General features: G+C 45.6%; 2 protein-coding genes across 6 annotated transcripts in view; both read right to left on the reverse strand.

Annotated features, from left to right (window-relative positions):
* Nucleotides 1-18,323, reverse strand: part of VAMP3 (vesicle associated membrane protein 3) — a 166,872-nt gene that overhangs the window by 87,643 nt on the left and 60,906 nt on the right. The gene's annotated exons all lie outside the window — the stretch shown is intronic.
* The window catches only part of CAMTA1 (calmodulin binding transcription activator 1), an 894,751-nt gene that overhangs the window by 71,251 nt on the left and 805,177 nt on the right, over nt 1-18,323 (reverse strand). The window contains exon 1 of one of the 5 annotated variants that reach the window (XM_069079394.1): nt 635-699. The exons of the other annotated variants lie outside the window; for them this stretch is intronic. The gene's annotated coding sequence lies outside the window, so the exon portion shown is untranslated. Of the gene's footprint in view, nt 1-634; nt 700-18,323 lie in introns of those variants that run through there. 5 annotated transcript variants of the gene reach the window in all.

Genomic DNA, 18,323 nt, shown 5'->3' on the forward strand with positions numbered 1-18,323 from the left:
CACCCGTTATACTGACACCAAAACACACGACTTTAGACTCCCCCAAAATACACACAGCCGCTGCAGAAATTTCCCATGCCCTGCCTTTGTCACAACAGTACCCCATCAAACACACGCACACCCTTTCACTTGTACCCCAGCACACACACAGCTTCACCAAACATTCCCCCAAACACAGAGCCCTGTACACTCACCCTCCCTTTCTTAACGGTAAACACCTTGGAACCCACCTCCCGCCACCAATTCTACACCAATAACAATGACTTACGATGGCACCCTCTCAGAGACAGCCATCTCTTCACACTCGTTACACACTCGCGCCCTCGCCACGAGACACTAGCCACGGTGACATAATACTCACCCCCTCTCCCCCGCCCTTCGCACACCCCTGGCACGCTGCGCCCGTCCACAACACGCCCCTCGAACTCTCCCGGACACTCGAGACACCTTTTCCTCCCCCTGTCATAAGCACGCAGGCACACTGGCACGCGCGCACGCACACACACAAACACACACACACGCAAACACTTTGTAAGCACAGCTGCAGGAATGTGCAGCCCTCCCCTCTTCCTAGCCCAGCCCAGTTCAGCCCCGAGCCCTCTCAGTTCCGCACGCCGCAGCCGGACCGACTCACAGGGCTACAGGCTTGGGGCAGCGTTGTCTCCCCGCCACAGCCGTGTGCGCTGCCCGGGCCAATGGTGGAGCGCAGCGGTGAGCTCACTCACCACAGCCCCGCCCCCTCAGCTGCCTCGGCAAATCCGGAGGTGGGAGTGGTCATGACGTCACCAGGATCCGAGGAGAGGCAGGCGTCCCGGCGCCTGGAGCTTGAGCAGAGTCGGGACTGAGCAGGCAGTGCGCCCCCTGAGTCCGCAGGGCGCGGGCTCGGGGCTGTGCGCGCGGTAGGCGCCTGTACTCCCGCAGGGGAGGGGAGAACAAGGACTACCAGGCTTCTCCGAGGACCCCTGCCCCACATTAACCCCTGGAACCGCTCTGGGCACATTCAGGATACCCAAGGCTCAAAACGGCCTCCTTTCCCCTAGTCCAGGACCAGCTCCCCTCGCCCTTTCTGCTATTTTCCCTCCCCTCCTCAAGACCCCATTCGCGGAAGAGCCACAGCCGTGGCCCTCCTGTCAGGAGAGGAGAGCCTGCACTATGCCGTCCCTTCACTGGAGCCCAATTTCTAAGGCCCCATAGGGCTCACCTGAGCCCAGTCCCGCTTCGAGCCTCTGTTGGGCTCGGGACACGGGAACAGGAGGCTCCACGCGTACTCTTTTCCGCCACTGTCCCTCCCGGCCCCTCTTATGGACTTGCCCTCTTTCCTCATTCCCCTCTGCAGCTCAGTGGGGCGTTCCTCTCTACTATCTGCCCCTCCCCCATCCTTCACTGTCCCCCCGATCTAGGTGGCCAGGACGGTCTCAGCCTGCGCTGCTGGGGACCCACCTGATTGCTTCCCCAGCCCTCCTCGTTCTTTGCCCCTCCCGAAGATCTCCTTCCCTCCCTAGGGCCTCGCGGCTCGCCCCCAGGCAGCCCCAAGAGTCGTGGTCACCTCACTCCCCTCCCCTGCAGTCCCGTTCCCTCCCCGCACCTCTCAGCTGGGTGGGTGGGGGGGGGCCTTTGTTGGCCCTTCCTCCCTCCCTCCCTCCCATCCGGCGCCGCCTGCCCGAGGAGCCTGCAATGCAGCCGCGGGAGGAGCCCTGCTCTGCGGAGAGAGCGAGAGCGAGGGGGAGACAGATCTAGGGAGCGAGAGACAGTGAGAAATAAAGGGACCGGGGGAGAGAATGTGTATATGTGTGTGACATACTGACGGAGACAGGCAGGCGGCAGAGAAGAGGCTACAGCAGGGGAGAAGGGAGAGAGAGGGCAGAGGAGAAGGAGGCCCCAGAATGGGAAAGAACAGAGCAAGAGGGACTAGGCAAGAAGGAGCTGTCCCAGGACGATTCAGAACTGAGGACAGCACCCCGAGGAGGCTGCAGCCGGTACTGTGGTCAGAGTTAAAAGTCCAGGCACACACACAGCAGAGAGGATGAGCTCAGGGGTGCAAGTCAGACCACCGAGGGAGAGGGGATACATTTCTTGGTATGGGATTTGGAGCCAGGTCCTGTTAAAGACGGAACCTTCCATGGTTCCCCACTGAAAAGAAGTCCGAACCATTTAGCCTGGCATTCGAAGCCCTCTGCAAACTGTCCCCAACCTACTTTTTCCAGACTTATCTCCCAATAGTATCCCTCTTCTCCTTCTGTCAGATTGGTCTGCTTACTATTAGCCAATTACTATTACTTAGTAACCATGAGCTTCCTGCCTGTTTTCCTTCCCACCCCGACAGTTCTCTCTGCAACCCCCCACCCTTTTCATACACCCATTTACCTATCCAAATCCGGTTGATTTCCGGGTCCTTCCTATCCAGTCATTTCTATCAAGTCTTTTCTGATCACTCCACTTGTTATAACAATCTTTTGCACTTATCCCAAGGTGAAATGCTCCATAATGGTCCCCAGTGTCCTCATCTCTAAAATAGGAAGGTTGGACAAAGATCGCCTGCCAAGTCCCTTCCAACTCTAGATCTATGATTCTATGAATGCACAATTTCCTGCCTTATATTGTTAGTTTTTTTACATGTAGAGAGGCAGTGTGGCTTAGAAGAAGCCCTGGGAGTCAGAAAGACCTAGTTTCAAGTCTTGCCCCTGACATACCACAGCTACATGGCTCTCTAAGACTATGAAGTTACAGAGAACTGCTGATCAGCACCAGGGGAGGGAGTTTCCACACTGGAATCTCCTGACTGTAATGAAACACTTTGTATTTATAGATAACTCTTTTAGAATCTTAGTTGCCAGGACCTTATGGCTTTAGGATTGGAAGAGACCTAAGGAAGCATCTGGTTCATCTCATCTACTTTCAGACTGGAGGGAACTGTGGTCCAGAATTCTGAAATCACTTCTCCAAAGTCAGATAGGTGATGCAGGATCGAGACTTCCATATCAGGTCTTCTGACCTCAAATCCTTGGGTGTCATCAAGCAGAGGAGGCTGGAGGATCTCTCTACCAGTATTTTATGGTAGGGATCTCTTTGCATATGGGGTGGGCTAGATGGACTTTGAGGGCCCTTCCAACTGCCAAATTCTGAGATTCTGTAGCTCTTTCCTTGACAATGATCAATAACCCCATTTTACAGATCATGGAACAAGCCTCTGGAGGTTTAGGTCATTGCCCATGATCACTGAAGATAATAGTCTGGGACTTACAAAGGATCTTAGAGGTCATCTAGTCCAATCTCCTTATTTTACAGAGGAGGAAACTCTACTTTGGATCACTTGCCCAAGGTCATGTAGCTATTTAGGATTCAAACCCAGATCTTCAGACTCCAAATCTAACACTCTTTCTAAACTGAGCATTTTGTTGACACTAATTAGTATTGGGTCACTGTTTACCTTCACCCTTCTGCTAGAAACCCAGACCTGAATGGAAGCTGTTAGGACCAACTAAGGGGGAAGGTTGACAAGAGTAGCCTCGAGGTGCCATCTGTCATTAGGAAGACTCAGTAACTTAGTGATTCTTGTTCTGTTGGCCAGCTGCTCAGAGAATTAAATGGAACCTCGAGCCAAATCCCTCCCCTTTCCAGGATTCCTGTAGCCTTTTCTGGTTACAGGTCATAGATTAAGAGCTGCAAGGGACTTACTTTAGAGATCCATTCCTGGTAATCTCACTATATCACCATCGTTCTGACTATCATGTTCATTTTCCTCCCTTCTCCAAGCATCCCCCATGAGAATCTACTACTCTAGCCATCATCATCACCTCTACCCCAACCACACTCCTTTATAGAGCCCCCCTTTATGCGATGTTTTCCCCCATTAGAATGTAAGCTACTTGAGAGCAGGAACTCTTTTATTTGTATTTGTGTCCTTAGCACCCAGTAAACCATCTATCTGTTTGTCTGCCTGCCTGCTTAATCTGTCTGTCTATCTGTTCCAAACCCCTAATTTCCTTATTTTATGGATGAGGAAGCTGAGACCCAAAGAAATGAAGAGATTTCCCCAACATCCCACAGGCAGTAAGTGACAGAGACAGGAACTGAAACTATATTATAGCTTACAGGTCCAAGATCTGAACCCAATCTAGCATTCTTTTCAGATCTGGCACTACACCAAGATTCAAACCATGAGTACCCCCTTCTCGTTTGCTCTGAGCCTCCTAGTGGATGGTAGAATAGGTCTTGGTTCCATGAGCAATAAACCTCTCCTCATCCCATGATCTCTATCTGTGTTCATCAGAGAGCCTTAAGGAAGGGGAAAACCTGCTCACTGCATAGTTCAAGAAATCTAGCTCTATGGGGGACAAGGAGAGTGTCAGTTTGGAGTTTCTGGATTCCCCTATTGTGGGAGCCAGGGACTATTTATTCAACTAATCTTTCTTCAGATGGATCACTCTTACCCTTCCAGTCTAGTCATTGGGGAAGCCAAGGTAAATGATTATTTATGTGGGTTGGGGTAGGGAAGTAAGGAGATTAATGTAACACACTGGCTTCTGTACCTGTCACTTCTGAGACACTAGGAACAATTTCTTTTGCCTCATTGCAAGGCCTCCCATGTTTTAGTTAGTCAGAGATCACAGGAAGGACTCACCAGATTTACTTTAAGTGGCATAAATTACACCTAGTCTGGGAGTTCCTCTTGCTAACTCTGTACAAAATGGACTTGTCAAGGAGCAGATTTTTCTTCTTTTAATTGTTCAAATATGGTAGAAATTCAGCAATAAGTTTGTACTTTAATAATTAACTTGGACCACATAAGTGCCTTTTAGTCATTTCTTAACCTGGAAGGAAGGAAGTTAACCTCTCAAGAAAATTTCAATAACTTGTGGGAATTAAGGGTAACATAAGCTATTGGGGAAATTCTGGGAAATACTCCAGAAATTTACTTGGCTGGTCCTATAACATCCCACAAAAGGAGCGAGCCTACACAAGGCCAGACTAGTACATTGACAGTATGATAATACAAACACTTCTAGAGGAGGGTATATGACACAGAGCTCTCTGATAAACTCAGACTCGTCAGTTTCACAGTGCATGTTTATAAACTATAATTGATGATGTCTCTATTATTCAGAGCCAGAAAACTGCAACAGATTCAGTCGAGGAGAGGGACTCCAGAGAAGAGTCTACCCTTGCTAGGAAAAGACCTGGAAGGACTTGGGAAACTGGGGACAGAGGAAGAATCTGAAGAAATGGGGACAGTGATCCTCCCATTGACCAGAGAAAGTGTATATCTTCTTCCCCATATTGGTGTTCCAGGGCAAAGCGTCTCACTATAGTTAATAGATCTGCCATGTAAAATTTAATTTCTCTTCTTTTTCTGTTGCGTTTTTATAGCAGGCAGCAAATAATATTAGCACACTATGTAGATTTAGATATAATTTGTTTAAGAAACCAGTATAGAAAATTCTCTTATGAGAGAGAGAGAGAGACAGAGAGAGAGAGAGAGAGAGAGAGAGAGAGAGAGAGAGAGAGAGAGAGAGAGAGAGAGAGAGTGTGTGTGTGTTTGAATGATGGGCATTTACTATCTAGTAGAATATGAACTCGGAGGAAAAGACTTGTCACACTTTTGAATTTGTGTCCCCAGTGCCCAGCACATTTAATAAATTTTTTTGTTGTTGTTGATTTACTATCAATGCCACATAGCAGAAAGTTGAAATTAGGTTACATCAGCTCAGTTCACTTTCAATTCTGAAGACAAAGTTTGAGCTATTAGAGGAATAGAAATTACCATTTGTAAGATAAACATGTTTGTGAGTTTCTGAAGATCTATAAACATCTGTTTCTCTATTTCAAATGCCCCCATGACAACAAGAAAGTCAACCTACTAACCTACTGATGGTAATTTGCTACCTATCCAGGGACAGACTAGGAAAACAAATAATATTTTTTCAAGTTGTGTGACATAATTTAAAAACAAAGTGAAAGATACTTTCATATGAACTCACTAGAACAGTCAAAATAGCAAAAAATGACAAAATCTAATGTTTGTGAGTTTTTTGGGAAAAGTTTTTTGCTTATTTTTCATCAACCAATAAGCATTTACTAAATGCCTACTATATGCAAAGTTCTGTGCTAGGCTTTGGAGATACAAAATATAAAATAAAACAGACCCTACCGTTTAGGGACTTACAATCTATGGAGAGGATAAAACTGATAAGGAAGGCAGTTTTCTCACATAGGAGAATATCTGAAACAAGTCTTGAAGGGAACTAAGGCTTGCTTCTAAGAGGGAGAGGTGAGGCTTGCTTAAATCCAAAGTTAGCCATTGATGGATTTTGCCCAAAGGGGTGGGGAACCTGTGGTCTCAAGGCCACATGTGGCCCTCTAGGTCCTCAAGTGTGGCCCTTTGACTGAATTAAAACTTCACAGAACAAATTCCCTTAATAAAAGGATTTGTTCTGTAAAACTTGAACTCAGTCAAAAGGTAGCGCCGAAGGACCTACAAGGCCACATGTGGCCTCAAGGTCACAAGCTCTCCACCTCTGGATTATGATATTTGAGAGCTGGGAGAAACCATACAAAAAGAATCATCCTCTACTGTGTTTCAGCAGAACCAACAGAGGAAGGTCCACTGAGAATTTGGATAAGATGATTAATAGCCTTAAATCAGTAGGAATCCTAGAGAATGGGACTTTCTAAAGCAATCTGGCCATCTTGGATAAGTATTAACTGCACAGACTTGGGAGAAGGAAAAGTCAGATGAAATATTCCTTGATTCTGGACCCAGTAAAAGGTGATTCAAAGAGCGCCATTTAGTCCAGAACAAATGAAAGGCATTTCATTTCCCTAAGCACCTAACCCTCCCACCAACTTCATCATTACAGTCTTTATTCTGGACCAGGCCTAACTTGGGCCAGTCTAGTGATTCAGGCTAAGAACATAAACATGCAATAATCACCCTGGGGGAAAATGGGTAGTGATTGTTTATGATCTATGCTAGTCCCCAGCAAGAAATGAAAAGGAACAAAATATTAGCTAATCCAACAGTCACTTCTTTTGGTTTTATAATGAGGTTAGGCCTTCTAGATGTAGGGATGTGGGTGGGAACCATGACCATCTTAATTATGTTTTGATTAGTATAACACTGAAATGATTTTCCATTCTCTGACTGGTGGGTGAAGAAAGGTCATACTATTATGGAAATCTCAATAGTTGGAAGGGCCCTTAACAATGTATCTAGTCCAACCCATACATGAATTCAATTTGATTCAATTTATTTCAACAGTACACTCCTATCATATGCAATGTACTATGCTAGGTGCTGAGGGTGGAAAAGGCAAAAATAAGAAAGTCTATGCCCTCTAAGAACTTACACATTATTTGAGGATAAACATGGACATATATGGAAATATCAGATAATTTGATGCAAGAAAGAACACCACTGCACTGGCCCTGGAGTCAGGAGGACCTGAGTTCAAATCCAGTCTCAGACATTTGACACACTGCCGTATGACTTTGGGCAAGTCACTTAACCCCAATTGCCTTCCAAAAAAAAGAAGAAAAAAGAAAGAACACCACCTCAACTACTGTCTCCCTTCAGATCCCAAAGGAGATAGCTCAGACCCTGAACTAAAGATCCTTGACAATAGCTGGCTCCCTATGACTATCAGCTCTGCTTCCAGCCTGGGTTCTGTGGCCATCATTTAGGGGAGAAACCACTGTGGAAAGGGCACCCGCTTTCTTTGCCACTACCAACACCAAATGCTTCTAACTGTCCCCATCGGTCAGGTAAGCCCAAGAGCCCTGGAAGTGGCAATCACTGATCCTACACATAGCCCATCACTTTTAGCTGTTATCCCAGGAAATCCAACCCCTGTGGAGACTGGACCTGGCAACATCTTGTGCAGACACCAGCACCTCAGCCTCCTCAGTACCCAGGGCTATGGAAGACCCAGAAAATAAAATTCTTGCAATTCTTATGAGGATTTGGCACTGCCAAATGGTGAATATCAGAAATGGCTAAGGTTATCTGAAGAAGTGACATTAAAGAAGAAACACATAACCATCTGCTTTGCTGCTGCACACAAAGGACTATGGGACCTTTTCATCTGACTTGAAGTTGAAACTTCCAAATATGTGTTGTCTCTCTCCCCTTAGAATGGGAGCTCCTTGAGTATAGTAAGCCTGCCTTACTTTTTTATTAGTATCTCTAGGGCTTTGCATGTAGCAAGAGTCTAATGAATGGCTCATCAATCATTCATTCGTTTTCCTACCTCTCCTCTACCTCTTCTACAGGGATCCGTGGTGTCCTTTAAAGCACACCTCTATGGGAAGCCTTTCTGGATCTGTCTAGTTGTCAATACTCACTTCCTCCTCAAATCACCATTTTATCTCTCTCTAACCTACATCTGTATCTTTGTACATGTTGTATCAGAATGCAAGCTCTTTGAGGGTTTTTCATTTTATCATTTCATTTTATCTAGCACAGTGCTTTGAATATAGTAGGTGCTTAATATTTTTTTTTACTTGAATTAGATTGCAAAGTCAATTTGACCTGAAAACAATCAGGCCCATTTGCTTCCATAGAGCCCAGCTCCAGAGATCTCATTTTGCTTCAAGTAGGGATGGCCAACAGCAAAAAGAGAAGGTTAGCTTTGGCTTTTCTCCACCCGTCTTTCTGGGTTCCCCTCTGCTTTTTGGTCCTTCTCCTTCCCTAAGCACCAAAGAAACTTCTCTTGTCCTTTCTATTATGGTCTCTATAAACCTGCTCTAGACCCAAGGCATCTGTTGTAGGGAGTGTAACAGAAAGAACATTAGACTGTAGGCCCCAGGATCCTGCATTCCAGGAGACTCAAAGCTTTTTGAGGGCAGAGGCTGGGTTGTTTTTTGTTTGTTTGTTCTTATATCTTTCGTGCCTAGCACAATGGCTGCTACACAGTGGATATTTAACAAATGTTAAAATCAATGGAATTATCCTTGACAAAGAAAATAAAAGCAGCCTATCAATGGAGGAAATAATATATGGGGAAAAACAATTGAATATTTCTTCCTGAAAAGTTGTCACAACTGGGTATGGTAGTGATAACATAAATGGGGGAGGGGAGGCGAGGAGAGGAGATATCCATACATGTGGTCTGCCTGTGTGAACCCTGGAGCTAGATAGGAGATTCTTTACTCATGAGGGGCCTGAGGCCCAGAGAGGTCAAGAGATTTTCCCAAAGTCCCTCAGATAAGCAATGGCCCAGGGTCTCTAACTCTAAATCCTGCTTAAAGTGACTGAGCTCAAGGACCAAACAGCTTTATCCTCCAAAACATCTTGGTAGGAATAACCTCCAAATGTGTTCATCTATAGTAACTTGGACTTCACACAAAGAGGTCTCAGATCATAGGCTGGTGTTCTATTTATTGTCTGCTTAACACCCTTTTCCTTCCTGAACTGGCATCATTAGGTGAATAGCATTTGTTTTTCTCTGAGGGCAGAGGGTGGTGGTGGAATAACCATAATAATAGAGAGGCAGTCTGGCACAATGTAGAGAGAGTGGGGAGTGAGATGAGGGACAGTGGCAGAGTCAGAGAGATCTGGCTTCAGAGCCAGCCTCTGACACATACTGCTTGGGTGACAAGCCATTTATTCTCCCAGGGCCCCAGCCAGCCTTTTAAAACTTGAAATTACAACAAAGGTGCTGACCTGTATTGATGGAGGGAGCTTCCTCATTGGGAGTTCTTTACACCTGTAATGTGTGAAATTTAACCAAAAGGTAAACTGAGGCAATTCTATATACACTATAATAGTTTATTAAGAGGGTGCTGAACCTATTAATAAAGGATAGGCCAAATGGCACTCACTGCCTGTGGCCAAAAGACCCTGAATTTAAGATGTGACTCATTTTTATAAGCACAGAACAAAGAAAAGAACAAAAATAATATAATTGCCCAGTGTCACAGGGGTGAGGAATCATGATTGGTTATATTAAAGAAAGTAGGTATAGCATAAAGAACACAGGAGGAAGACTATCTCTCTATCTTTAAGGAATATTTTTGGGAATTTTATGCTACATCCTGAGGTCACTGATAGGGACCCTGGTACATAGACAAACTGGTGTCTGGGGATATCTTTTAAAGAGATGGAACATGGTCAGTTAGTTCAATTATCCTTCTCAAGGACACAAACCTTACAGGAAATGCTAATATGTTTTATAAGACTATTAAGAGTTTCTTTCTTTAACTACCAGTGATTGTGAGAAAGCTTAAGCCTTTGGTATCTAACTTCAGAAGAGAGGAGACTGAACTTTTGTACACATGAGTTCTTCATGCAGAAACAGAGAAAAGGATTTAGGTTTGTTACATAGAATACAGAATATGGCCACATAAAAAATCACAGAGGAAAATCAAATATAAAATGCAGGATCAAGAATGAATTCCCTCACATCAATGAAATCATAGGTCCAGAACAAAAAAAAATACCTCTCAATTATAAAATGTTTTCAGGTTTGCAAAACACTTTATGCTTACCATCTTATTAGATCTGACCAAATTGCCCAAAGAAGTGGACTTTCCCTTTCCCAAGTACCAAGGGAAGCAGGGGTTGCACAGACATACATGGAAAACCATTTCAAATCCACCCACTTGACAAATGCTGTCTGAAGGTCAAGTGCTGGCAAAAAGAACCACTTAGAGTTCCCTTTCCAGGGAAGTGACTAGCCCCTAGAGATATGGAAGAGTAAAAGCCGCCATCATTGAGAATGGAATCATAGCTGTCATGTCACAGTCATTTCCCATGTTGCTGACATTTAAGATGGCTAGCCAAAAGGAAGGCATTATTTTCATCCTTAAGTATATTTAGAAATGATAAACATCACAGGCTCTTTGGGGAAAGGAGGAATTGACACATATAACTTGCAGTGAGCTTTCATACATTACAGGCGCTAAATGTATGAACATTTTCAAAACTCAATATCATCACAAAAGTTTCACAAAGACTTGTCTCTCCCAGGCTGCCCGGATGTCTTAGGGGGTCTTCCTCTCCCCTTGGCTGCCTCTCAGACTGCCTAGTTTTCTTTGAAGAACACCACTCAGGTGTTTTTCCTGATTCCCTACCCTCTCAGTCAGTCATTTGGGTTCTCTCCTCTCTGAAATGATTTAAAAATTTTTGTAATTACTTATACTTTAATAAATATGAATCATTTTGTATTTGTTTATATGTGTACATGTGGGGTCTCCTAGGAAAGTGGAAGCACCTTGAGGGCAGTAACCCCTGCTTCATTGTTGCCTTTGTATCTCCAGTGTCTGTGCCAATGAATGTATGATCTCACTGGCTCAGCTTTTTCCTCTTTTCATGCAGAGCCAAAGCTATCCATTCTTGCCCATCCTGTATGACTCTTACCCATGTCCTACTATAAATTCACTACAGATAACTGGGTTCTTTGTTCACTTCAAGGAACAATGAGCTGGAGGCTTTCCTACATTTCTCCCAATCCTGAAAGGATCTCAGTGGAACACTCTGACTATTCATCTGTCATCACTCATAAATAATGAATGAAAAAAGCATTTATTAAGTTATTCCTATGTGTAAAGCACTATGGATACAAATAGATAGGGAAGTAAGTCCCTGCTCTCAATCAGCTCACATTCCAATGAAGGAGACAACACACTTGCAAGGTTGCAGCTTAAGTCTAAGGGAAAGGTCCCATGGTCCTTAGGGGGCAGCAAGAAAGCAGAGGTTAATGCCTCCTCTATAACACTATCTCCACCAATAAAGTCTTGGTTTCTCGTGTTGAACTAGTTGACAGGGATAAGGATTTCTTTCCTGGGTCTTCATAGCTGAGGCTATAGGAAGTTTCCTGGCTACACCTCCACAGGGGTTGCTTCCCAGGATTATGGCCACAGGTGCTAAACATATGAGCACCCCACTTTCTCCTCCTATCATGCATTGCCCAGATGATCTATTTTACTCTTATTCTTCACAATTCCTCAAGAATCTGAGTGTCCTAGCATCCAGAATTTTGTGGACACATAGTAGGGACTTCAGGACACATGCAATGGATCTTATACTGACTCACTCCAGTGCCCATTAAATAGTTTGTTTGGCTCTGCTTTCTGTAGAGCTAAGAAGAGTTGTTCATTAGGACACGTGAACACCCACCAAATTATACTTGTCTCTAATGCTTAAGTGAGATGTTCCTCTGGAAGGAAAAGAACTTTCAATGACACCATTTGTTTTAAACTCACTTTCAAGTGGCTTGGAATAATGCCAGCATCTTCAACCAAATATAAATGGGCTCCCACTCACTTTCTCACCAGCAGTAAAAAAGCAAGAAAGCCAGGGGAAAGAATGATTTAAAAATTTTAAAAAATGTATTTAAAAGATCATGTTCTTTCTATACTCTTTGCTTTTCTTCTTCAGGTCCTATCTGTACCTCTCACCCCCCAACAAGAACACCCTAAAGATCCATCCTCTTAAGTCTTTGATTAGGCTGGGGTGAGTGGGGACTGGAGGCAGCCGAATGCTTTTGAGATTCTTAAAGCTTTTAAGATGGCCAGTTCCAGAGCACCATGGGAATCCAGTAAGTGGGGCAGAAGCCTGTAATTACCACTACATGGGGCACTGCTGATGGCTTTTTGCAGCATCTACCAAACCATCTTGAGTGGTCTGAAGCAGCCCCAATCAAGGTTGCCTCTCAGTCCCCACTGAGAGTGGAGAATTCACTTCAGTTCCTGTTGTGGGATCCCTGAGTTACCTCAACCAGGCCTTCAGGTGCAGTAGCAAACATGATCTACTTTATAAAACTATAAAGTCCATGCATTTTTTATGCCCTAAGAATTACACTGAATTATTCACCTCTTACATGAAATGGCTGAAAGTTGTATCACTTCCATTTTTCATAACTTAAAAATGTGAATTATTAAGCAGCACTGCTCTTTCTTTGCTCTGCTCCCTTAGCCCCATTCCTGCGTTTAGTCACTTCTCAATTTACACGGTGATTTCCATTCCCATTAGGACAGGAGGGCAGAGAGGGGTATTTGTTTAGTGAGGAAGCCCACGGTAGGATGTCCAGCCCAGTGGTTCCATCACTAGGTCCCCAGTCCCCAGATCAGTGAAGACAATAGCAAGGAGGTGAGGTCTGGGAGGCTCTGACATTCCAGTGCTGGAAATGGGACTGCCTCTGACTGGCAGAATGGAAGATATCAAGAGAACACTTCTCTGTCTTTGGAAAAGAACATTGCTTGAGTCAGGGGTGCCATTTACAAGACAAAGATAGGAGGCAGGTTGGCTCACAGAGCAGAGCAGGCAGGAGTGAGCAATTTAACAAGGTAATTGAAATAATATGTTAGCACAATCACCTGCATAGATGAGTTCTTCCGGAATTTCTCATTTAATCTTACATCTTGTTGAACTGAGCTGGAAGTCGATCCATTTCTCGTGGCTACCTGGGAAGGCGGAGGGTAGCACAACGGCCTTCACAGAAGACAAAGTCTTTACCAGGACCACACCACCGCCCTCCCCTGTGCCTGCTCCACTAATAGACATTCTTCTGTCTTAGAGAATTGCTGGGTATTTTATAAGCAAAATGCAGGGGCAAAGAAAAAACAAAACCCAACCTCAAAGCCTCTAAACCCTCATAGCCCCACCACTCATAAAAACCAGAAACAAAACCCAGACTGTTTAAGGCCTGGGAGCAGGGACTAACAAGGAGTGCCCTTCACTTAATGATACTAGCTGATCTGGATTAGAAATCAGAGGTCTTGAGTTCAGATCCTAGCCCTTATAACTGGGAAGTGTGACCTAGGACAAGCCACTCGACTTCTCTGCGGCTCCTTTTACTTTCTGTAAAATGGATAGGGCTGAACTAGGTGAGCTAAGGTCACAAGGTAGTATGTGTCACAGGCAGGATTTGAATCCAGGTCCTCTGACTCAAAGGGCAGTGTGGTCTGCTGGGAAGGGTGCTAAGTTTGGAGAAGGAAGACAGAGGTTCAAATCCTGGCTATGCCTCTTTTAATCTGGGTGGCCCTGGTACCTCACTTAGCTTTTCTGGCCTCAGTCTCCCCCTCTATAAAATAAGGGGTTGGGCTGGATGGCTCTTTCAGCCCCAAATATTTGAACTTTCCCCTCTGTAGCAGACCACTTTCCCAAATGGACTGGATTGCCAGTTCCTTCCTGGAAGGGAATGCTCTGGATACCTGATGTGCTGGGGAGGATCCCTGGGCCAAACATGAGAAATCAGTGCTTTTGAGGCTTGGGGAGGGGGGTGCCCAGAGCCCAAGGACAGCAGAAGCTCCCCTGGAAAAAGTTCAGTGTTCCTATCTGTGTTCTGCTTGGGACCCTTGCATTCTGGGAAGCTGAAGACCAGGATCAGAATGACGCAGGCTGGCTGCAGAGTCAAATGTAATTTACTTAGGAGCTAAGGCATAATTACATAGAGCAGGTCTTCCAGGCTGGGTTCCTGCCCTTCTGGACTCATCCCTTTTATTCTTTAGATTAGCAACCACTCATTAGTGAGCCCAGAAGCCCATCCCCCCCGAATCTGGCTCTACCATGTCACTCTAGGATGAATCACAATATGCTCCAACTTTAGAAACATATTCCTGATATCTTCTCATTCCCACCTTCCCTCCTCCCAACCCCCCACGTGCCTGCAGGAAGGCATGTGGCAATATGTCTCCTGGGCCGCATCTGGGCTTAGGCAGGAATAGCCAGTCAGGGGCAGGGCAAAGAAGAGGCTCACGTCCCACCCATCTGGCTAAACCCAGTCCCAGATCCCTGAGGTCTGGAGAAATGGATGCAGAAATGCCGAATTTCAGTGGCCTCTGATCCAGCCCATACCCGGATAAGAATTCCCTTCTATCACCCTGCCAAAAGGTGGGCATCCAAGCTTGCCTGACATCTTCCAGGGTGGAAGAAGGCACCACCTGCCCATGTGGCCTGTTCCTCTCTGGGGTAGCTCTAAAGGTTCAAAAGCTCTTTCTGATCCCAAGCCACTGTCCTACCCATTGTTTCCGGTTCTCCCCTCTAGGGACAGTGGAACAGTCCCATGACTCTAAATACTTGAAGACATGTCCCTCACCCTTCATGAACCCGTCATGAATCCGTCTCCCCGTGTCCCTCACCCTTCTGTCTTCTCTCCATTTCCCACAGCTGCTCCACAGCACACCCAAGAGCTCTGACCTAGGGAAAAAGGGGCAAGCTTCCTGCTCCTGGCTGTCCTGTCTCCAGCCCAGTGTCCCCAGTGTCCTCCAGTGTCTCTGAACACTGGAGCAGGAAGGTCCAGAGCCTGGATTTTGCCTCTGAGCTCCAATAGCACCTGGATGATGGCATCTGAATGAACATCATCCCACATTTCCTAGTCCCTAAATATTTATAAGGTTCTCTGCTTACTGATCTCATTCATGCCTCGTGATGACCCTGTAGGAGGGTACTATAGGTATTGTTGTCATCCTCATGTTACAGATGAGGACACTGAGGCTCAGAAAAGCTAGATGGCTTTCCCAGGACCATGTAGCTAGGAAGTTCTACCCAGTTCTTCCTGACTCCAGCCTAAAGCAGGCCTTTAAGGCTCTGCCACTAGAGAAAGGCATCGGCCATTCTCTGGCTTGGTTTTGCTTTTCTTTCCAGGCAGTGTTGTTAGAGGGAGCTAGGTGGCATGGAATAAGGAAGACCTGAGTTCAAATCTTACACTTACTAGCTGTGTGATCCTAGGCAAGTCACTTCACCCTCTTTGCCTCAGTTTCCTTATCTGTAAAATGAGCTGGAGAAACAAATGGCAAAACACTCCAGTATCTCTGCCAAGAAAACCCCGAATAGGGTCACAGAGAATCGGACATGACTAACTACCAACACCGGTGTGTTAGGCAATGTTAGACTCTGGGAATACAAAAGCAAAAATGAAGCAATCCCTCCTCTGAAGGATTTGACATCTACTTAGGGAAACAGCACATGCACCTCTAGGTACATACAAAGTAAACACAAGAGAGCAGAGGTGATATTTAAACCCAGGCCTTCCGATTCCCCAGCTGGTCATGTTGGGCCACCCCACAGGGCCTAGTGCTATGTGTGATGAGTTGTCTATAAAGGAGCCTTCATGAGCAGCCAGCACTCATTAGGAGACACAGAGCACGCGCTACCAGCCCAGAGAGATTCTGGAACAGTCACCAGAGTTTCCACAAAGCAGGCAGCTTCCATGAGTGAGCCCAGACCCTGAGGCTCTGCACCTGAACTGCCTGGCCCCACCACCTCCATCTCACCTTGATTTCCACTCTCCTGCATTTTACACCCTCCACTCTGGTCAGGTCTACCTTGGTGTCCCACATAAAGGACCAATTCTTGCCTCTGTACCTTTGCCCAGCTCATAATCCTCCTCTCTCTCTTCTTCTTTGCCTGATCGCAACCATGGGACAAATACATGCTCATCACATCTTCTCCATGCAGCCTTCCTTGACCCCTGGCAACATTACTGACCATAGGCTCACAGGGTTCAGAGCAAAAAGACACCTGGGAGGTCGTCTACTCCCATCCTTTTATTCAATTTACAGTAGAGGAAACAGGCTTGGGGAGGGGAACCAATTTGCTGGAGGTCACACAGGCATAAGTGGCCAAGTTGGGCTCAGAACCCAGTTCCTCAGACTCCAAATCCAGGGCTCTTTCCATCACAATCTCCCTCACCTTTGAACTGCTCCCCCATTTACAATCTCTGCAACACCCATTTTCACTCACTTCCATGTTGCCTTGAGCTCTCAGGAGTCTCTTTCTCCTGGAATCCCACCCATCCTCCAAGGCTCAGCCTAAATCCCACCTTTTCCATAAAGGTGTGCCTCCTAGACATGGGTTCCCCTTCTTCTCTTCTGGTGCCATTTTGTTGTTTATGCCACTCCTCTGGTGCACCACGTAAGCCACCTTGCATTGTAACAGTCAGTGTATGAGTCTTCACTTCCCAACTAGACAGAACCTACCGTAAGGCAGGTCTTTAGATCATCATAGACTCTGAGGGTTGAAAGGGACCTCAGAGATTGTTAAGTTCAATACGTGCATAAACCAAACTCTCTCCTTCCCTTTCCCCTACCAATTTCTAATAGGTCACTATCCATGTCATCCAAATTTTTCTTGAATACTTCCAATGAGGAGCAACCCATTGGGCAGGTGGAGATATTGACATCAAACTGAAAGCTGTGTCCTTTTGACTTTTTTTCCAGTGTGTCTCATCCTGCCCTGCAGTCAAGGTGAACAAGGCTAATCTCTCAGTTCTTCAAATGCTTGAAGCCCCCATATAACCTTCAGGGCCTCCTGCCCCTGGCTCTCATTTTCTGCCCTAAGAGAGAGGAGGAAGCAACCAAAACTGCAAACAACTACAAACAAATCTCCAAGTAATGTCCAGTGGTGCCTTCCTACAGGATCACTGATTTTAGAAGGCTGCTTGGAAATCATTTAGCTCAACCATTTCACAGTATCAGAAACAGAGGCCCAGAGACAGAGAGGGTCCTCGCTCAAGGTCAGGACTTGAATCTAGATCTTCTGACTGTAAATTCATTTATCACGGCTAGAGAGAAGCTGCCATGTCCTAGGACTGCAATTTGATTTTATTGGTCTAGGGAAATTCCAGGCAAGGAACCTTCCTCTACCAATGCAGGTCAATATCTTCTTTGCAATGTAGAGTCTTAAATAGCTGCCTCTGGAACAGAAGTGTTTGCATAGATTCCAGACTCAAACCCAGGACTTCCCAACTCCAGGACCAGCTCTCTATTATGGCATGCTGCCTTTTCATTGGTATAGACAATTGGCTAACATGGCACAGACAGAAAGGGGGTTGAATCAATGAAATGGAATTCAATGTGCATTTATACAGTGCCTAGAATGTTCCAGTCACTGCGTAAAATGCTGAGAATACAAAAGTGAGAATGAACACCAGTCCTTGCTCTCATCAAGCTTATGTTTTACTGAGTGATGGAACATGAAAATAGATAAACACAAGATAATTTATGGGGAAAGCCTAATAAACGGGAGATGTAGGGAAAGTTTCCCATAGGAAGAAGGCCAGGAGCTGAGTCTGGAAGGAGGTGAAACATTGAGAGAGAGAGAGAGAGAGACAGAGAGAGACAGAGAGACAGAGAGAGAGAGAAGGAGAGACAGAGAGAGACACAGAGACAGAGAGAGACACAGAGAGAGACAGAGAGAGAGAGAGACAGAGAGACAGAGAGACAGAGAGAGAGAGACAGAGAGAGACAGACAGAGACAGAGAGACAGAGAGAGAGACAGAGACAGAGAGAGAGAGACAGAGAGAGAGAGAGGAGAGAGAGGGAGAGACAGAGAGACACACAGAGAGAGAAGGAGAGAGACAGAGAGAGAGACAGAGAGAGAGAGA

The sequence above is a fragment of the Petaurus breviceps genome, unplaced genomic scaffold, assembly GCF_028583685.1.
Source record: "Petaurus breviceps papuanus isolate PSGF00001 unplaced genomic scaffold, PetGlider_PUasm1.0 91041, whole genome shotgun sequence".
NCBI classification, from domain to species: domain Eukaryota; kingdom Metazoa; phylum Chordata; class Mammalia; order Diprotodontia; family Petauridae; genus Petaurus; species Petaurus breviceps.